General features: G+C 41.0%; 1 protein-coding gene across 2 annotated transcripts in view; it reads right to left on the reverse strand.

The window, feature by feature from the left end:
* The window catches only part of tgfbr3 (transforming growth factor, beta receptor III), a 229428-nt gene extending 226991 nt beyond the window's left edge, over positions 1-2437 (reverse strand). For both annotated transcript variants that reach the window (XM_078560778.1, XM_078560776.1), the window contains exon 1: positions 2318-2437. The gene's annotated coding sequence lies outside the window, so the exon portion shown is untranslated. The remainder of the gene's footprint in view (positions 1-2317) is intronic.
* Between the last annotated feature and the right edge of the window lie 20171 nt (positions 2438-22608).

The raw sequence follows: 22608 nt of genomic DNA on the forward strand, positions 1-22608 counted from the left end.
TTGAGCCTTTACAATAGTTCTATGTATTTTCTTAGGACTGGGCAAAATAATGACCAGTGATTTATAGAGTGTCAGTACAATCTTGTTAGACTTGAGCTACACACTTTATATTCTAACATTTGAAAATTGCTGGTATGCTATAGGGCAGGGGTTTTCAACATCTGGTTAAGGAGGACCCTAAATATTTTTCTCCAGTTTTAGTCTATTGAACCATAATCAGTATTTTATGATGTATTAATACACCAGGACAAATGTTAAGAGTTTAAATGCAGATGTATATTGCTGAAAAATTTTTAAAATTATATTGCAGTATAATTTGTTGTTCCCTTGAGATTCGGTATTCTTGCAAATCTGTCCTGATGAGTGCAAGACAAAAAGCTTGGACAGCATGTCTCTTTTTACAGCAATACTCAAGTTCTGTACTACCAGGGGACTAGTAGATGTATATGTCTAACTTTTTAGTTGGAACATAAGATGTCCCTCCGGCAATTGAATGAGTGTTAAAGAAGAAGTGTGTTAAAAGAATACATTCTACTCAAAAAGTAAGATAAAGCATATATATTGACACAACACATGCTTTTTTGATGGAATTCACCATGTCCCCAAAACATAGTGACCAAAACAAATCACTCTCCAAATCTTAAATGGAAGCGGAGCGAAGGAAGAAAGCAAACTTAGAGTTGGTGGCACAGCTGGAGCAGAGCATACAATGTAACTGCTCGGAAGATTAAAAGCAAATATCTCAAGTCACGTGGCGAATATTAAAGTCAACAGCAGAAGGATACTTGGCTGATTTGTGTAACAAAGTATTACTTCCTGAATAATGGATGAATGTGATAGTGGCTGGCCTACTGATAAAGCTCAGATAACATCAAACATCACACTACATTTTGGAATATGAGCTCAGGTTTGTTATCAACTTTTCGGGTTAATTAATAGTTGATATTTAAGAAGGGCACTAACCACAACCTATTCAACATAAAAACAGAAAATGATGGAAAAACTCAGCAGGTCTGGCAGCATCTGTGGAAAGAGAAACAGAGTTAACATTTCGAGTCCAATATGACTCTTCGGAATTGATAAGAGGTAAGATTTTGATGGGTTTTATGCTGTTGTAAAGTGGGGGTCAGGTGGAGCAAAAGAGAAGGCCAGGGATGGGTTAGAGAGCAGGGGAGATAAAATGGTAAAGATGTCATGAATTACAGGCAAAGGGAGTAGTAATAATAGTATTAAAGACAAACACCAAGGCTCTTTAGTCAGCACTGTCCAAACCAACAACTGCTACCACCTAGAAGGACAAGGGCTGCAGATACATGAGAATGCTGCCATCTGGAACTTCCCTCCAAACAGTTCAAGAAGGCAGCTCACCACCGCCTTCTCAAGGGCAATTAGGGATGGTCAATAAATGCTGGCCTAGTCAGTGAAACCGACATCCCATGCATGCTTAAAAAAATTCCTACCACACCAATTCTGAAGAGGAGTCATATTGGACTCCAAACGTTATCTCTGTTTCTTTCTCCACATACGCTGCCAGACTTGGAGTTTTTCCAGTATCTGCAGTATTTTGCTTTTATTTTCTTATGAAACCTATTCGGTCTTGCTTTTAAGTGAGTCGCACCAAATATTTTCGAATACAATGAAGAGTTAACACGTAGATGAAACATACGTTAACCGTGAGAGAAGTATTTGTTAAAAGCAGAAGGGCTCTGGAAGTCTCGGAATTTTTGAAAGTTCTTCACACAGGAAGTTATTAAAAAAATTTTCTCCCTTAAGCACATTCACTTTCACAAAAAAAGTGGTTTAGTTCTATTTTGCGTCCGCAAGATGTGTTTCAGAAATTAAACAAGGAAGCAACGCGCGCCTAGACAAACGGAATATATAGGGCACTGAACTAAACACCCATCGAAGATAGTTGCAAAAAGAATCAGTCACATAACGCATTATTTTAACAAAATGTACTGTCTGAAGTAATGGGAAACATCAACTAAAAATAATCTCAAGCTGGACACTATCATTGCACGATTTTCCTAACTTGCTAGCCGAGTGGTTGGGTAAAAAAGGAAAATCCTATGCTTCTGACGATTATAAACGTGGTTTATGTTACAAGATCTTCTTTCACTAATATTAAACCATATTTAAACATTATTAATGTAACTTGAATAGTTTCAGATATGTTAAATCTGTAAAATATAGAACATCAAACAGATAAAAAGCAAAACGTATAAACACAAACATAAATCATGATTTTAAAAAAACTTTCGAATTAATGCCCCAACAATTAAGTTTGTCGCCATTAGTTTCTTTAAGTATGAATTACCTATAGAGTTGTGAAATCCAGATTCCGCTGTAGCTATTGAGCTTATATTTATGTTTTAAATTTTAAGCAGCTCTTTATAGAGAGCTGCGAGAAGAAAACACATCCCACAGTTGATGTCACTTCGTGGTTTGGACAAATCAGTGCAATCAAACAACATTGCACCGGACTGCTGAGATACGGGAGTGTGGGTAGGGTGAACTGTTTTTAAGAGAGCTTGTTGTACTAGTGTTAAGCTGCCATCTTCTGGAAAACAAACGCAATACAACGCCAGTCCTTTGCTGGATGGTTACTATCCACTGACGCACATCGAAAAAGGCGCTAACTATTTTAAGAACCCTTACCTAATTTTGTTTACGCTTGACAGGAAGAAAATTAATTGATTAATAATTTATCCAAACTCCCTTCCCATTCGACGAAAGCGAATAGTTTGAAGATACTTTTGTTTTAAAAGAAAACCTCCATCAGTTTATCGATGTCAATATTACTAATTGATTAAACTTCTTGTTTGTGGCATTACGTAACGAACGTATTTAAGGACGAGAAGACAATTACTGTTGTGCACCCATCAGGTAAAACATAAATATAAATATTACAATTGTACCTTTAATTAACAATTTGTTCGAAATCCATCATTTAATTTGTTATTTATTAATACTGCGAGATAATGCCACAAGAAAGATCAGGTTATGGATATTAATACTGATACTATGATAAATGCTTTTCTTTATAACGATACCGTGACTTTAAGCCAGTCATGTTTTTTGGAGGCCTGATTTTTTTTTAAGATAAGGGAAAAGTGGAAACATGAATAAATATTTTTGCATGTATTTAGTAGAATGGGTGCATTTGTTTCATACTGAATCTGTTTTTCATCATTCTGTTGCTGCAAAAATCCTCGAGGAGGAAAATATAGTAATAAATTGCATATAATATGAAACACTATACTTACCATTAAAATAAAACCTTGCATTTATATATTGTATCACATTCAATGTTAGAGGCATAAAAAGAAAAACAGATATTGAGCCACAGAAGGAGATATTGGCATGTGTCAGGAAAAGTTTGATCAAGGATGAGGGTTTTAAGGATGGTCTTAAGGAAGAAATAGAGGTGGAGAGGTATAATGGATGCAATTCCAGAGTGTGGAGTCTAGTTGGCTGAATGGTGTGGCTGCCAATAGTGGAGCAAACTGGGGGAGTCCTGAGCCTATGGAACAGAATATTCTAATGGATAATAAGGTTAGTTGGGTTGCAGAAGTAGGGAGGGGCAAGGCCATAAAGGCCTTTAAACACAAGAATGAGAATTTTAAATTGGAAATGTAGGAGCCAAAGTAGGTCAGCAAGTACCAGTGTGATGGGGAAATGGGAAAGAATATGAATAACAGTGTTTTCAATAAGCTAATGTTTACGGAAGATGGAGAATGGAAGGCTACCAAAAAAAACATTGGAATAGTCAAATTTGAAGGTGACAAAGGCATGGATGAGTTCAACAGCATATGGGCTGAGAAAGAGTCAAATACAGATTTGACAGTTTTAGTGATGGAGTAGATACAATGTCAGAAACTCAGTTTAGAATTAAATCTGAGACATAGGAACATAGAAACAGATCATTCAGCCTCTAAAGCCTGTTCTGGCATTCAATTAGATCATGACAGATCTGTATCTCATTTCCATTTATTTGCATGTGTTCTATATCTCTTGATACTCATATCTATCTAAATGTACCAATTTCAGTCTTGAAAGTTTCAATTCAGCGATAATCCACAGTCTTTCGAGTGAAAGTTCCAGATTTAACCTACCCTGTGTGTGAAAAAGTGCTTCCTGATTTTACTCCTAAATGGACCAGCTCTAATTTTAAAATTCTAACCTTTTGTTCTGTATTTCCTCACCAGAGGAAATACCTATCGAATCTATTTATTATTTTAAATATCTCAATTACATCACCTCTCAACTGTTTAAACACAAGGAAAAACAAAGCAAAGTTATATAATGTCTTCATAATTTAACCCTTTAAGCCCTGATATAATTCTGATGAATCTGAATGCCTTTTAAGATCAATATATCTTTCCTGAGGATTGGTACCCAAAATGAGATGTGGTACTCCAGATGGACAGAGATATTGGCCAGGTGGAGGTTGGCAAGAATATGGAATTTGTGGCAGAGGGCCAAAGGCAATGGCTTCAGTCTTCCCAATGTTTAACTGGATAGGTAAGAGCGAAAGAAAGAGAGGGCAGTCCCAATGAGCTGGACAATGTAAGATGGTGTGGTCAGCATGTCAAAAATTGCAGACAGATCGAAGAAGATGAGAGAAAATGCACCATGGTCAGAGGATTTAATTTGTGACTGATCAAAGCCATTTCGATATTGTAACAGCACATTCAAAGATTTTGCCAAGGAATAGAAGGATGGAGGGGTTTGGGTTTTTAAGTCGTGCGTTGTGTGGTGGGGGGTTCAGTGGTGACTGCAGTTTTGAAAGTATGGGAACAGTTACTGAGGAGAGATAACCATGCGCAATGTCAACTGGCATGCATGTCAGGAAGGGAAGCTAGGTGATAGCAGTTTGATAGGACTGGGGAAAAGGAAGCTCATGGAAATTTTTTAAAAATATATTCGTTCATAGGATGGGGGTGACGCTGGCTAGGCCAGCATTTATTGCCAATCCCTAATTGCCCTTGAGAAGGTGGTGGTGCGCTGCCTTCTTGAACCGCTACAATCCTTGTATTGTAGGAATATCCAGTGTTGTTATCCAGGAATTTGACCCAGTAACAGTGAAGGAATGAAGATATAGATCTAAGTCAGGATGGTGTGTGACTTGGAGGGGAACCTACAGGTGTTGGTGTTTCCATGCATCTGCATCTTGTCTTTCTGGGTGGCAGGGGTTGCAGGTTTGGAGGTTGTGTTAAAAGAGGATGAGCTTTGAGAGAGTATGAGAGGGGATAGGAGAGAAACAAAAAAAAATATGGAACAGGGATAGGGGATGTGGGAATCTAGGGGAAGGGAGATGCAGTTAAAGGGATGGTCTCAATCTTAGTGACAAAGAAAAATACGAGCTCCTCCCACTTGCTGTTAGACATAAGGATGAATGGAGTAGGAGAGAGGGGTTAAGGTGGATGATAAGTGGAAAAAAGATGCTGGGATTATTTTTGCTGTTCAGGATGATTCTGGAGTGGTGAATGATTTTGGAAGAGGACAGTGAGGCCGAATAGCACTTCAAGTCATCCAGCCAAATGTGGTGATGGAAATGTTAAACCAGCTGTGTGCCAGGTGCACTCAAGTTTGTGCCCTTGAATATTAGAGTGGAAGAAGAGGGCCATTCAAGGGGGAACAAGCAATATTTGAGAGAGTAAATGTCTTACAGAGGACAAAGGCATCAAAGGTATGAGTGAGGGAAGTGGTAAGAGCACATCAATGACTGCAGGAGTATTGTGGTGAATGAAAAGCTAAAGAATAGGCACTTGGCAGCTTGGAAGTGCAAAGGTAACTGATGGAAGAAAGTGTTTGCCAGGAAATAAGCTGAAGGAAGTGGGGTTGGGCAAGAGGGACAGGAAATGTTTTGTGAGAATAGCCCCAATCTGTCCACTGAGTGGACAAGTCAGAGAGGGAGGAGGTAACAGATTCCTTGCTGGTCTCTTCAGAGAATGTTGAGCTAGACATAGGGGTTGGCTATGGTTTTATCTATGGAGAGTAGGAAGATAAGAATTAGTTATGGGTTGGGATAAGGAATTGGAGTACCCAATTAACCTAAAATACCCAAGAGGGGAGAAAGGAAAGATGGCATGACAGTGACAGGAGAGGAGGACAGAAAGGCTCAAGAGGGGTTACAGGAATAAATCACAGAGATCATAGAAAATTTAGGACACAGGAGGCCAGTCAGCCCGTCATGTCCATGCTAATTGACTAAGAACTACCCACCTAATCCCACCTTCCTTACTAGATTTGGAGATCTAGGGGAATAGTACTAGACTTGAATCCAGAGCAGTAGCCAAAATACATGAATAGACACCAAGGTAATGTAAGTTGGATAGGCATGGCAGATATTAGAAGATATATGTCCTGAACATAAATAGGGCATAGGGAGGAGACAATTTAACATTGTATAAAGTTGAAGTATGAGGTCCTGTGATAAGTTGAAATTGACTTGTAGACAGGATGGCATCAGCTTGTAGCATCAACAAACAAGTATCCACATTTGAGTGAGAGTGAGTGAATCCAGGAGATGTTCAAGCAAGACAGTATCAATGGTTGTATTGTTGGAGGTTGTCAAGTGAAAACAGAGGGCTGAAGAAAGAAGAAATACTTGTATTTATGTTGTGTCTTTCAGGCCTTGGGGCACCCCAAATCACTTTACTTTTTAAGTGTAGTGACCGTGGTAGTATAGGATCTGTGGCAGCCAATTTGCACACAGCAAGCTCTCCCAAAAAGTAATAAAATTAACTGGCAGGGGGATGGGATCCTGAAAAATAGTTCAGAGGGGAGAGAAGCTGAGATGGAATTAGAAGTTAAAATGCTAGTAAGTGAGTGTGGAAGGCAGAGGAAACGTAGGCTAGATAAGAAAGAAGTGGGTTTTAGCAAGGCTAAATGGAATATATTTAAATGCAAGGGGCCTGAGGAATAAGACAGATGAGCTGAGGGCACAGGTAGGCATGTGGGAGTATGATATCATAGCTATGACCGAGACTTGGCTAAAAGGGCAGGATTGGCAGCTCAACATTCCTGGTTTTTCAGATGAGATAGAAAGGGGGATAGAAGAGGAGGGGGGAGTTGCAATATTGATCAAGGAATCAAAAATTCTTAAGTTTCATCCAGGAGAACGTTTTTAGCCAGTGTGTAGAAAGCCCAACAAGGGAGGGGGCAATTCTGGACCTAATATTCAGAAATGAGCCCAGTCAGGTGGAAGGCATATCAGTGGCGGAGCATTTTGGAGATAGTGACCATAACTCGATTAGATTTAGGATAGTTATGGAAAAGGATAAGGTTGGGCTGGGGATAAAAGTTTTAAACTGGGGAAGGGCTAATTTTACTAAGATGAGATACAATTTGGCCCAAGTGGACTGGGAGCAGTTACTTGCAGATAAAACTCAGAGGAGTGGGAGGCATTCAAGGGGGAAATAGCGAGAGTACAGGGCCAATATGTTCCCGTAAAGACAAAGGGGGGTGACCAAGTCTGGAGACCCCTGTATGTCAAGGGACATAAAGGTTAGGATTAAGAAAAAAAAGAGAAGCTTATGGCAGATACCGAGGACTCAATATGGCAGAGTCCCTAGAGGAATATAAAAAATGCAAAGGGGAACTTAAAAAGGAACTCAGGAAAGGTAAGGGAGTGCATGAGAAAGTATTGGTGGGTAGAATAAAGGAAAACCCAAAGGAGTTTTTTAAATATAAAAACCACAAGAGAATAACTAGGGAAAGAGTAGGGCCAATTAGGGACCATAGAGGCTGTGTGTGGAACTGGAAGACGTGGGTATAGTCCTCAATGAATACTTTGCGTCGGTCTTCGCAATGGAAAAGGACGACACAGCTATAAACATCAGGATGGAGGACTGTGAAATATTAGAGGAAATTAACATAGAGAGAGAGGAGGTACTAGCGGGTTTAGCAGCCTTAGAAGTAGATAAATCCGCAGGCCCGGAAGAGATGTATCCCAGGCTGTTGAGGGAGGCAAGCGAAGAGATATCAGGGGGACCTTGGTGTGCATATCCATAGATCCCTGAAGGTAGCAGGGCAGGTAGATAAGGTGGTTAAGAAGGCATGTGGTATACTTGCCTTTATTAGCCGAGGCATAGAATACAAGAGCAGGGAGGTTATGCTGGAACTGTATAAAACGCTGGTTAGGCCACAATTGGAGTACAGCATGCAGTTCTAGCCACCACATTATAGGAAGGATGTGATTGCACTGGAGAGGGTGCAGAGGAGATTTACCAAGATGCTGCCTGGGCTGGAGGGTCTGAGATATGATTAAACATTGGATAGGCTGGGGCTGTTTTCCTTGGAGCAATGAAGGTTGAGAGGGGACCTGATAGAGGTGTATAAAATTATGAGGGGCATAGATAGGGTGGATAGGAAAGCACTTCTTCCATTAGTAAATGGGTCAATAACCAGGGGGCATAGATTTAAGGTAAGAGGTAGATGAGGAGAAATTTTTTAGCCCAGAGGGTGGTGGGAGCCTGGAACTCACTGCCTGAAAGGGTGGTTGAGTCAGAAACTCTCATAACATTTAAAAAGTATTTAGATATTCACTTGCATTGCCATAGCTTCCAAGGCTATGGGCCAAGCCCTGGAAAATGGGATTAGTATAGTCAGATCTTTGTTGACCAGCGCAGACACGATGGGCTGAATGGCCTCCTTCTGTGCTGTAAATATTGATGGGTCTACGAGTCTAAAATAAGTGATTGGATAATCTGTTTCAGTGATGTTGGTTGAGGGTTAAACATCAGCCAGGACATGGAGAATTTCCTAGCTCTTCCTTGAAATTGTCATGGGATCTTTTATATACAACTGAGAAGGCATTATGGGTACAGTAGTAATGTGGTTATATTACTGAATCAACATAATGTTTAGGCTACTGGACTGGTAATAGTGGTATTTTCACTGACTGGTATTCCAGGGACCCAGGGTGATGCTCTGGGGACCCGGGTTTGAATCCCGCCATGGCAGATGGTGAAATTTGAACTCAATAAAAAAATCTGGAATTTAAAAACCCACCTGGCTCACTAATGTCCTTTGGGAAAGGAAATCTGCTGTCCTTACCTGGTCTGGCCTACATGTGACTCCAGACCCACAGCAATGTGGTTGACTCTTAAATGCTCTCTGAACAAGGGCAGTTAGGGATGGGCAATAAATGCTGGCCTAGCCAGCGAGGCCCACATCCCATGAACAAATAAAAAAAAACAGACACATAAAAACTTGTCTTTATATAGTGCTTTTCACAACCACCAGACATCTCAAAGTAATTTACAGCCAATGAAGTACTTTGTGAAATGTATTCACAGATATATTGTAGAAAATATGGCATACAATTTCCTCACAGCATGTGCCCATAAACAGCCATGTGATAATGACCAGATAATCTGCATCTCTGATGTTGAGTTAGAGATAAATATTGGTCAGGACACCCGGGATAACACGACTGTTCTTCTTCAAAATGGTGCAATGGGATTCTTTACATCCACCTGAGAGGACAGCCAGGTCCTCGGTTTTAATGTCTCAACCGAAAGACAGCACTCCCAACAGTGAAGCACTCTCTCATAGTGCACTTGATTGTCAGCCTTGATTTTGTTCTCAAGTCCTGGAAATGGGACTTGAATCCACAATCTGACTCAGAGTTTGGCAATAGCCTCTTTTGTGAAGCAAAGGCAACTGAGACATTGATCCACAGTGAAATTCATCTAGAGTAGGGCTTCTCAACCTTTTTGCTTCTGAGGTCTCCCTCCCATGTTATAACAATTCTGCAAACACCCAAAACAGAACATAAGCATTCTTTCTTCTGTATAAAAATTAGAGTTACATTTGCTATTTTTCAAACTGATGGATCTTTCCAGAACTAGAGAATTTCAGAAAATTACAACAAATGCATCTACTATCTCCGCAGCCACTTCTTTTAGGAAACTAGGATAAAGTCCATCAGGTCCTGGTGTCCTGTCAACCTTTAGTTCTAATAGTTTTCTCAGCACCCTTTCCATGGCAATAGTAATTGTTTAAAGTTTCTCCCTCCCTTTCACCTCTTTATTTACAAGTATTTTTGGGATGTTATTTGTGGCTTCTACAGTGAAGACGGACACAAAATATCTGTTCAATGCCTCTACCATTTCCTTATTTCCCATTGTTAATTCCCCAGACTTTCTCTCTGGAGGACCCACGCTCACTTTAGTTACTCTCTTCCTTTTTACATGATGGTAGGAACTCTATTTGTTTTTATATTTCTAGCTAGCTTTCTCTCATACTTCAATTTCTCCCTCCTTATTACTTTTTTAGTCATTCTTTGCTGGTTTTTAAAAATTGTTACGAGATCCAAACTTATCTTATTGGCGAGTGGGTGCCGGGAACTCCAAGTTCCAACAGCTCTTCCGTGCATTTGCATGCCGGAAGGAGGCGGCGCATGTCCAATCTGGCATTTGTAGTTCTTTAGCTGAGGATGAGCCCAGTGCGCCTGAGTGAAGAAAACAATGGTGCAAAAACCCCAATCATATGACCCAGAAGCAGGGTACCATAACTGGAGAAGAGTCACAAGCAGGGACAGGGGGAAGAGGACAGGGAGAGGTCCAAAAGGGAGTCTCAGACAGGGAACTGGGAGAGCTCCCAATTAAGAAGAAAGAGAGGAGCAGAGGAAGAGGCTCCAAGCAGAAAAAAGGGCTTCGGTTGGCTGACTTTAAGTAATTAGGGCTCAGGAGAAGCCCTGGAGATCGAAGAAGGCAGCAGAAGGTTGGTGATTCTATGCTGCAGGCTGTTGAGGCAAAGGTACCCCTTTGCAGTAGTAATATTCTGCTCAGCGCGATCAAAGAGCTAAAGTTATGCTTGTGATTTGATACTTGAAGTGCAGACTCAGGAATCCAGAGGAATAGAGTCTTGGGAGACAAGATTGAAACCCGGCAAGGTGGGCAATTGTTGAGGCTGTCCAAGTTGGAGTGACTTTTGGAGAGAATTCCAAGGTGAGACCTTCAAAGATGAAGGCTGGAATCTCTTGTGAGATAGACAGAGTTTCAATGAGATTGGTTGACTGACAGTGTTAATTGACCTCTGGGTGAGTTGTTGAGAAATCTGTAGAATCTGTTTTGGTCGAATCTGCAGTTTATTGGGCAGCGTGCAGTGTTTGCTTGTTAATTCACGTGCCTCATATTAACCCTGAATGTTAGGGTATAAGATAAAAATAAATTGTTTTATCTTTCTACCTTGTAAAATTTATTTCCATTTGGTCAAAATCCATGGAATCTTGTGCCTTTATTCACTTAGCAAGTGTCTTGGATCTCAAATTTTGTCTACATTAAACAAAAAGTTACTGGTCCCTAACCGGATTGTATCAAAAACTTGGGTTGTAGTCCAGGATCATAACAAAATTCTGTCCAATCTTCTGACCTATCACTAATCTTCGCAGAACTGTAGGCTTTTCTTTTCAATTTGAAACTATCTTTAACTCCTTAGCCACAGATGGTGCATTTATCTCCTATAGTCTTTCTTTGTCAGTGGAACGTAATTTGCCGAGTGAAATGAAATATCTTCCTAAACGTTTAACAGTGCATCTCTACTGACCTACACACATAGCAGCATACAAATTAGGAACAGGAGTAGGCAATTTGGCCCCTCAAGCCACCCTTCAATAAGTGATTATGGCCTTAAGTCCATATTCCCACCTACCCCCCCGGTAACCTTCAATTCCCTTATTAGTCAAGAATCTATCTTAGAATCTGCCTTAAAAACGTTCAATGACCCTGCCTCCACCACTCATGGGGAAGAGAGTTCCAAAGACTCACGACCCTCAGAGAAAAAATACCTACCCCTTTACCTAATTTCTTTGCTTTCATCGATGTTATTGCTGAAAATCCAACTTTGCATAAGTAGATTGTACTAAATGGGATCAACACCCTCAATGCTGCAAATGAAGCAGTGTTATGTTCATTGGAGGGTTCACACCAAAGTATCTCCAGCGACATTTCATTAAACTTGGTTCTGAGGGAGCTGTGTGATGAAATGTCAATGAGCTCTTCTAATAGTTTTGATGAGACAGAAAGTGACAGTTTACCTTCAATATTCTTACTAAAGGGATTTGTAGCCCAAAATGTGTAGCAGATTGTTTCACTGAGAATTCTGGGAAATGCGTTATTAGCTGTGGTTTGATTACGTCAACATCAAATTTTAATTCTTGAATGAAAGACTATAAGAGCTCAAATATATTTGTGTTTCCCTCAGAGACATGAACTTTTCAGACTTGTAGTTCTTTTTTGAATGCATCAATTCTTTCATGTTGGGCAAAAAAAATCTTGCAGTGTTTTATTCAGTTTATGCATTCCCACTTAGCCTTCGACAAATCATCATTCAGCACTTTGGTCAGTTCAGGTGTCTTATCAGCTGGTAAACACATCTTCCTTGAAATGAAATATATGGGGTAAGTATTACACCTCAAAATAGCCATTGCCCCTTGGTATGAATAAGTACAGAATTATGCTCTGTATCCACTTCCTCACAAAGTGCTGCAAAACACATGGAGTTTGTTGCAGAGAGTCACCCCCACCTTTGCTGCCTACTCCCCTTCTCCACCGCCAGGTGACCCCCACTCTGCAACCCCCCACAACACCCCTCCTGCCATCGTGATCCTGGACCTCGAGTGGATGGCACTGCTGTTCAATAGAGCTGTTGGCCGCTCTCTCTCTGTGGGCAGGGCCTCAGGATCCTTGATCTCAGGGGAAGGCCTGCTGCTGGCTTGTCAAAAACCTGAGTGGAACAAGATGCAGCACACGTTCTCAAGCAGAGTTGATGCGGGGCTCTCACCAGCTCTCCAGCCAGCAGCCAAGATTCCTGTCACCTCCACAAGATTCCAGTCAATGTCCAGTCAAATACTGCAAGGTGTAGCACTTTTATTTTTTGCACATCACCAGAATGCTTTCATTTTTTGAACACTAGAATACTTTCTGGTCATTGCTGCAGCCCTATCAGTGCAAATTGTTCAGCTGATTTCTGCTGAAGTCATGCTATCAATCAACAATTTGAAAATATTGCCCAACTTTATTATTATCTTAAGTTCCTTGTAAAATAAAAAGTTTTCTTTTATTTCTTATCCACACATTTGGTAAATGAGACATTTTAGAAATGTCTGTAGATTCATCAAGTTGTATAGTAGTCATTGTCATGCAGTCATTTAATACATTGTAAAATTGTCTTCTGACATTAAATCAATCCGTCATTTAACAATGTGATTTAGACATTGGTACTTTTTCCAGTTCCTTGGGCTTCTGCTCTCCAGACATTTCCTGTACAACTTTCCATAGCACATGGTATTATCAACTCCTCAGCAATCACATATGACTTTTTTGCTTTAGCAATTTTCTGCACCACTAAATAGATTGAGAATACAAGCTTATCAATGTTCATTGTGGATTTCATTTCTGCTTTAGTACCTAACATTTCCTTAGCTTTTTGCTCAAAAAATGAATGTTCCTTGGTAATTAAATGTCTCTGTAATTTGGAGGGTTTCAACGGTTCATTAGACAGTACTAGTCCACAAATTACATACTTCAGTTTTGGTATATCTGCACTCCCAGTAAAAATAAAACTGAAATTCAAATAGCTATCTTTGTATTTCCTTAATTTTGTAGAGTTAATGGCAACTTTATGTTATTTTTACTCATAACACCACCTCCTTGGTGTTCTTCAGCTCTTAGGGTTGAACTTAATTTAGGAAGGTCTCATTTCTCTGTGATTTTGTTGTTTTGAAGCTGATGGTTGCATTAAAATTTTATCTATGTCTACATCTGGTATTTATTGTGTGCGTTTACAATGATTTTTCCTGTTCTTTATAATTTATCTTGTTCCCACAACAAGTATTTATACAGCATCTTCAATAATCAGAAAACATCCAGGGCAGTTCACAGGAGCATTCAGAAGCAAAATCGGACACTGAGTCACATAAGGAGATATTAGGGCAGGTGATCAAAGATAGGCTTTAATGAGTGTCTTTAATAAGGAGGAAAAGGAGGTGAACAGATACAGAGGTTTAAAGTGGAAGTCCAGAGTGTAGGGCATAGGCAGCTGAAGGCACAGCCACCAATAGTGGAGCAATTAAAATGGGGCAGACTCAAGGGACCACAATTAGATGAGCATAGATATGTTGGAGGGTGTGGGGCTGAGGGACATTACAGAGGTAGGGAAGGGCAAGGAATGGAGGGACTTGAAAACAAGATGCGAATTTTAAAATCAAGATATTGACCAGGAGTCAATGTAGGTCAGTGGGCATGAAGGTGATGGATAAACAGGACATGGCATTAGTAAGGACACGTTCAGAGTTTAGATGACTTCAAGTTAATGGAGGAGAATGTCGGAGGCTGGCAAGGCGTGCATTGCAATAGTCAAGTTTAGAGGTAACAAAGGCATGGATGAGGGTTTCAGCAATAGATCAACTGTGCCAGGGCAGAACCAGGTGGTCTTAGTGGCAGTGCGGATATGTGATCAGAAACTCATCATGGGGTTGTGAACTTTCTGGTTCAGCTTCAGATGGTTGCCAGGGAGAGGGATGGAGTCAGAAGCTAAGGAATGGAAATTGTACCAGGACCAAAGACAATGTCTTTAATTCTTCCAGTAGTTAGTTGGAGGAAACTTCTGGTCATTCGGTAGTGGACATCGGGACAGCAGTCTGATAACTTAGCAACAGTGCAGGAGTCAAGAGAAGTGATAGTGAGGTAGAGCTGTGTGTCGTCAGCATACGTGTGAAAACTAATGCTGTGATTTTGGATGTCCTCGCCGAGGGAGAACATGTAGATGATAAATCAGAGTCTGCCAAGGGTAGATCTTTGGGGGCACCATAGAGAACAATGTGGGAATGGGAAGAGAAGTCATTAAAAGTAATAGTGTGGCTATAAGATAGATAAGAATTTAACCTGGCGATTACAGTCCAACCCAGACGACAGTGGAGAGGCATTAGAAGAAAATGATGTGGTAACTGTGCCAAATGCTGCAGTCAGGTGGCGAAGGACAAGGAAGGATAATTTACCTTTATTACAGTTACATAGGATGTCATCTGTGACTTTGATAAGAGCAGTTTGTGTACAGTGACATTGTGAAAATCTGATTGAAGAGATTCAAATAGGCATTAAGTGCAACTCAACTGGTGACTGGGCAAGAAAACCATCCATGGGCCTTCCTGCCACAGGCTTAACTGGGGTGAAGGTAGGAAGGTGGGGGGGTCCCATCCTTCACCCATTAAATGTCCCTGCTACCAAACTCACCACAGGGGAGGACACAAGATTCCGCCTCAAGGCTGACACTACCACAGCGCAGCAATGCTGGACTAACTCAGATTTCTTTGCCGCAAACTCAGATTTTAATTCTTGGAAGAGAAGTTATAACTCTCATTTTATTTAATAGTTGAACATTGAAGCAAATAGGGATGGATCAAAAAATAATTTACCAATTGTTACGACTGGGTTGTTATGAGGAGGAGTGAACAGGCTTCCCTTTATTCAGCCTCCTCAGCTGGTTGCAACAAAGGCTTTTTTTAATTCTCCCCATAAATGCCTTTTCCATTTAAATGTATTTAGAAACATAGAAACTAGGAGCAGGAGTAGGCCATTCGGCTCTTCGAGTCTGCTCCACCATTCATTATGATCATGGCTGATCATCCAATTCAATAGCCTGCTCCTGCTTTCTCCCCATACCCTTTGATCCCTTTCGCCCCAAGAGCTATATCTAACTCCTTCTTGAAAACATACAATGTTTTGCTCTCAACTACTTTCTGTGGTAACGAAGTCCACAGGCTCACCACTCTCTGAGTGAAGAAATTTCTCCTCATCTCAGTCCTAAATGGTCTACCCCATATCATCAGACTGTGACCCCTGATTCTGGACTCCCCCACCATTAGGAACATCCTTCCTGCATCTACCCTGCCTAGTCCTGTTAGAATTTTATAGGTTTCTATGAGATCCCCCCTCATTCTTCTGAACTCCAGCGAATATAATCCTAATCGACTCAATCTCTCCTCATATGTCAGTCCCACCATCTCAGGAATCAGACTGGTAAACCTTCGCTGCACTCCCTCTATAGCAAGTACATTCTTCCACAGATAAGGAGACCAAAACTGCACACAATATTCCAGGTGTGGTCTCACCAAGGCCCTGTACAATTACAGCAAGACATCCCTGTTCCTGTACTTGAATCCTCTGGCTAGGAAGGCCAACATACCATTTGCCTTCTTTACCGCCTGCTGCATCTGCATGCTTACCTTCAGCGACTGGTGTACAAGCACACCCAGGTCTCGTTGCACATTCCCCTCTCTCAATTTATAGCCATTCAGGTAATAGTCTGCCTTCCTGTTTTTACTACCAAAGTGGATAACATCACATTTATCCACATTATGCTGCAGCTGCCATGCATTTGCCCACTCAGCTTGTCCAAATCACACTGAAGCATCTCTGCATCCTCCTCACAGCTCACCCTCCCACCCAGCTTTGTGTCGTCTGAAAATTTGGAGATATTACATTTAATTCCCTCATCTAAATCATTAATATATATTGTGAATAGCTGGGGTCCCAGCACCGATCCCTGCGGTACCCCACTAGTCACTTCCTGCCATTCGGAAAATGACCCGTTTATTCCTTCTTTGTTTCTTGTCTGCCAACCAGTTTTCTATCCATCTCAATACACTACCCCAATCCCATGCGCTTTAATTTTACACGCCAATCTCTTATGTGGGACTTTGTCGAAAGCTTTCTGAAAGTCCAGATAAACCACATCCACTGGCTCCCCCTCTTCAAATCTACTCGTTACATCCTTGAAAAATTCCAGTAGATTTGTCAAGCATGATTTCCCTTTTGTAAATCCATGCTGACTCTGTCTGATTCTGCCACTGTTTTCCATGTGCTGAGCTATTAAATCTTTTATAATGGACTCTAGAATTTTCCCCACTACCGACGTCAGACTGACTGGTCTATAATTCCCTGTTTTCTCTCTGCCTCCCTCTTTAGATAGTGGGGTTACATTATCTACCCTCCAATCTTTAGGAATTGTTCCAGAGTCTATAGAATCTTGGAAGATGACCATCAATGCATCCACTATTTCTAGGGTCGCTTACTTAAATACTCTGGGATGTAGATTATCAGGCCCCGGGGATTTATCGGCCTTCAATCCCATCAATTTCCCCAACACCATTTCCCTACTAATATTAATTTCTTTCAGTTCCTCCCTCTCACTAAACCCTGTGTTCCCCAACGTTTCTGGTATGTTATTTGTGTCCTCCTTTGTGAAGACAGAATCAAAGTATGTATTTAGTTGGTCAGCCATTTCTTTGTTCCCCATTATAAATTTCCCTGTTTCTGACTGTAAGGGACCTACATTTGTCTTCACCAATCTTTTTCTCTTCACATACCTGTAGAAACTTTTACGGTCAGTTTTTATGTTCCCTGCAAGCATACTCTCGTACTCTATTTTCCCCTTCTCAATCAATCCCTTGGTCCTCCTTTGCTGAATTCTAAACTGCTCCCAATCCTCAGGTCTGTTGTTTTTTCTGGCCAATTTGTATGCCCCTTCGTTGCATCTAATACTATCTCTAATTTCCCTTGCAAGCCATGGTTTGGCCACCTTTCCTTTACTTGGTTACCTTTACTTTTTAATAAGGAGCCAATCAAACCAGGTTTTCTAGAGTTAAAAAAAGAGTGAATTTATTAGTTAATTAGGGGTTTTGAATGTCTGTTGAGTATCTGGCTGGTTATCAGTTTCCATTGTCTTGACAGAATTACAGCTGGTTGTACAACCCAATACTTTGCATTTTTAATCCCTACTTTTCAAGAGGCCCATTTTGAAGTGGACCTCAACACCCCCAGGTGTGGAATTCCATGAGCAACATGCCAACAGTGCAATCCATATTTAACTTTCCAGAAAAGTAGTCAATTTACAATACCAGCCATCAGGTGGTAGCCATTGTTGGTCAGTGTTTTTTCTTGTATTTTTTTTTAAAAAACAGGTCCTCTTTAAACAGCTCAATATGTTTTTGGTTAGCTGGTGAATTTATAAATAGATCTCACTCAGTCACAATTTCCCATCGTCATGACACAATAGATACTGCTTTATAGTATGTTCATTTTTTTCAATATTCAGCCCGGAAAATTCACTGCTTGCTTGTCCCTACAACCACCCCACCCTCAACTTCTCTCCCCCCACCTTAAACCAGCTTATATTTCACCCCTCTCCTAACTATACTTCAGTTCTGTTGAAGGGTCATGTGGACTCGAAACGTCGACTCTTTTCTTCTCCACCGATGCTGCCAGACCTGCTGAGTTTTTCCAGGTAATTCTGTTTTTGTACTGCTTTATAGTGTCAGTTGTGGTTCACTTGTAGCACTCTCACCTGAGTCATAAAGTTCTGGGTTCAAGTCCCACAGGGCTTGAACACAAATCAAAGCTGACATTCCAGTTCAATTCTGAGAGGTGCTGTATTATTGGAGGTGCCATCTTTCAGACAAGGCATTAAACCGAGGCCCCATCAGCCTTTTTGTGTGAATGCAAAAGATCAATGGCATTATTTTGAAGAGGAGCAGAGGAGTCATCCCTAGTGTCCTGGCCAATATTTATTCCTCGGTCAACATTAGAAAAACAGATTAGCTGGTCATTATTACATTGCTGTTTGTTGGAGTTTGCTGAGCGCAAATTGGCTGCTGCGTTTCCTACATTACAACCGTGACTACACTTTGAAAAAAAGTACCTAATTGGCTATAAAGTGCTTTGAGACATTCAGTGGTCGTGAAAAGTGCTATATAAATACAAGTCTTTCTTACTTGCTGTAAAAGTCAGTGGCACACAAAAGGACTTATCTACTATAAGGACCTAGGGCTTGATGCTGGTGGATAGTGAGTAAGGAGTCTTAATTTATTTTTAAATTGTTTTGAAAAAATCTAATTCTGTTTGTAGCTAGCATTAACTGAAATCTACAGTTTAAACTCTAAAGTTCCCAGCCTTAAGCAGGGTTTTAACTAGATCTCTCTCCACTGGGTGGGCTTAGTTAATTAAAGCAGCAGCTGAAACTGGGTCAGCTGGCCTTTGCCTTCAGAACATATAAAGCCAGCCAATTTAGTGTTACTTAGCACTTGAGTGCTGGAAGTTGGATCATTAAATGAGTTAAGGGAGGAGGGGAAAGAGGTGCTCTTTTGCCTTTGGCATTTGATAACATGAGATAGCGGCAGCCTTAAAGAGCAAGGGGAACTCGGCCTGACACCACAGCGAGACCAGGAGCCAGCGGGAGGGGACTGGCAGCCTTGGTAAGTAGGACCTGGTGAGTATTTCTATTGCCCAGTCTTTAAAGTAAAAATTGGTCTCTAGTTTAGATTAAGTAGTATTTAAAATATAAGTAATAAGGTTCCCTGTATATATTTAATATTCCTTTAACTAGAGGAAGTAAAAGTAAAGGGTGTATTTTAAGGGAAGTCATGGCAGGGCAGCTCAGCTACATGGAATGCTCCTCCCGTGCGATGTGGGAAGTCAAGGACACTTCGGGCAATCACGTGTGCAGGAAGTGTCTCCAGCTGCAGCTATTTGAAATCCACATTTCAGAGCTGGAGCTGTGGCTGGAGTCATTGTGGAGCATCCACAAGGTTGAGATCTTAATGGATAGCATGTACACTGAGGTAGTCCACCGCAGGTAAGAGTACACAGGCAGAATGGGAATGGGTGACCGCGAGACAGAGTAAAAGCAGTAGACAGGTAGTGCAAGAATGCCCTGGGCTCATCTCCCTCTCTAACAGATTTTCTGTTTTGGATACTATTGGAGGAGATAGTTTCTCAGGGGAATGCAGCAAAAGCCAAGTCCGTGGCACCATGAGTGGCTCAACTATACTGGGAAGTGAGAAAAAGAGTGGGAGAGCAATAGTGATAGGGATTCCATAGGGAACAGATAGATGTTTCTGCGGCCGCAGACGTGGTACCGGATGATATGTTGCCTCCCTGGTGCCAGGGTCCAGGATGTCACTAAACGGCTGCAGGACATTCTGAAGGGGGAGGTGAACAGCCAGAGGATGTGGTCCGTATCAGTACCCCAACACAGGTAAGAAGGATGAGGTCCTGAAAGCAGGATATAGGGAACTAGGAAATAAATTAAAAAGCAGGACCTCAAAGGTAGTAATCTCAGGATTACTCCCAGTGTAGACCAGGAATAGGAGAATAGGCCAGATTAATGCGTAGCTGGAGAGATGGTGTAGGAAGGAGGCATTGGGACCGATTCTGGGGAAAATGGGATCTGTACAAGCTGGACAGGTTGCACCCCAGCAGGACCAAGACCAAATATCCTCGCAAGGGTGTTCGCTAGTACTGGGGGAGGGTTTAAACTAGACTGGCACGGGGATGGGAAGCTGAGTGGGGAGACACAAAAGATGGAAACAAAGATAGAAATGAAAGACAGAAAGATAGAAAGCAAAAGTGGAAGGCAGAGGAAATGGGAGCTAGCAGCAAATAGGGCCATAGTACAAAAAAAAGTGTAACAATGTTAAAAAGACAAGTCTAAAGGCACTGTATCTGAATGCACAAAGCATTCGCAATAAGGTAGGCGAATTAACAGTGCAAATAGATGTTAATGGGTACAACATGATTATGATGACAGAGACGTGGCAGCGGAACAGAATATCCAAGGGTATTTGATATTTAGGAAGGATGGGCAAAAAGGAAAAGGAGGTGGGGTGGCATTGTTAGTTAAGGATGAAATCAGTGCAATAGTGAGAAAGGATATTGGCTTTAAAAAATCTAGATCTAGATGTAGAGTCAGTCTGGGTGGAGCCAAGAAGCAACATAGGGCAGAAAACATTAGTGGCAGTTGTCTATCGGCCTCTACATATTAGTGGTAAGGGAGGGGATGGCATTAAACAGGAAATTAGAGATGCATGTAACAAGGGTGCTACAGTAATCATGGGCGACTTTAATCTACATTTGGACAAACCAAATTAGCAATGGCAGATAAATTCCTGGAGTGTGTACAAAATGGTTTTTACGACCAGTACGTCGAGGAACCAACTAGGGAACAGGCTATCCTAGATTTGGTATTGTGCAATGAGAAGAGGATAATTAATAATCTTGTTGTGTGGGGTCCTTTAGGGAACTGTGACCATAACATGATAGAATTCTTCATTAGGATGGAAAGTGAAATAGTTCAATCTGAAACTAGGATCCTAAATCTAAACAAAGGAAACTACAAAGATATGAGGAGTGAGTTGGCTATATAGATTGGGGAACTTCATTAAAAGGTATGACGGTGGATAAGCAATGGCCAACGTTTAAGGAATGAATGCATGCATTGCAACAGTTATACATTCCTTTCCGGCGCAAAAACACAACAGCAAAAGTGGCCCAAACATGGCCAATTTAAGAAATTAAGGATAGTATTAGATCCAAAGGGGAGTCAGATAAAAGTTGCCAGAAAAAGTAGCAATCCTGAGAATTGCCAGCAGTTTAGAATTCGGCAAAGGAGAACCAAGAGATCAATTAAGAGGGGAAAAATAGAATGAGAGTAAACTTGCAAGGAACATAAAAGTGGACTGTAAAAGCTTCTACAAGTACGTAAAAAGGAAAGATTAGTGGAGACAAATGTAGGTCCCTTACAGTCCAAAACAGAAGAATTTATAATAGAGAACAAGGAAATGGCAGAGCAATTAAACAACTACTTTAGTTCTGTCTTCACGGAGAAAGATAAATAATTTCCCAGAAATGCTAGGGAATCAAGGGTCTAGCAAGAAGAAGGAATTAAAGAAATTAATATTACTAAAACAATTGTGCTGGAGAAATTAATGAGACTGAAAGCTGATATATCCCCATGGCCTGATAATCTACATCCCAGGGTACTAAAGGAGGTGGCCACAGAAATAATGGATGCATTGGTTGTCATCTTCCAAAATTCTATAGATTCTGGGACAGTCCCAGCAGGTTGGAGAGTGGTAAACATAACCCCACTATTTAAAAAAGGGTGAAGGGAGCAAATAGGGAATTGCAGGCTGGTTAGCCTAACATCAGTAGTAGGCAAAATGCTAGAGTTTATTATAAAGGATGTGATAACAGGGCACTTAGATAATATCGAGGGGATTAGACAAAGTCAACATGGATTCATGAAAGGAAAATTGTGTTTGACAAACCTACTGGAGTTATTTGAGGACGTACCTAGCAGAATAGATAAGGGAGAACCAGTGGATGTGGTGTATTTGGATTTTCAGAAAGCTTTTAATAAAGTCCCACATAAGAAGTGAGTGTGTAAAATTAAAGCACATGGAATTGGGGGTAATATATTGGCATGGCTTGAAATCGGTTAACAAACAATAGAGAGCAGGATTAAATGGGTCTTTTTCGGAGTGGCAGGCGGTGACTTGTGGTATCCCTCTGGTGCTTGGGCCCCAGCTATTCACAATACGTATCAATGACATGGACGAGGGAACCAAATATTTTCAAGTTTGCTGACGACATAAAACTAGGTGGGAAGGCAAGCGGTGAGGAGGATTTTTTTTTTCCTTTATTCTTTCATGGGATGTGGGTGTCACTGGCAAGGCCAGCATTTGTTGCCCATCCCTAATTGCCCTTGAACTAAGCAGCTTGCTTGGCCATTTCAGAGTACAGTTAAGAGTCAACTACA

This window comes from Cetorhinus maximus, chromosome 17 (genome assembly GCF_964194155.1).
Source record: "Cetorhinus maximus chromosome 17, sCetMax3.hap1.1, whole genome shotgun sequence".
NCBI lineage: Eukaryota > Metazoa > Chordata > Chondrichthyes > Lamniformes > Cetorhinidae > Cetorhinus > Cetorhinus maximus.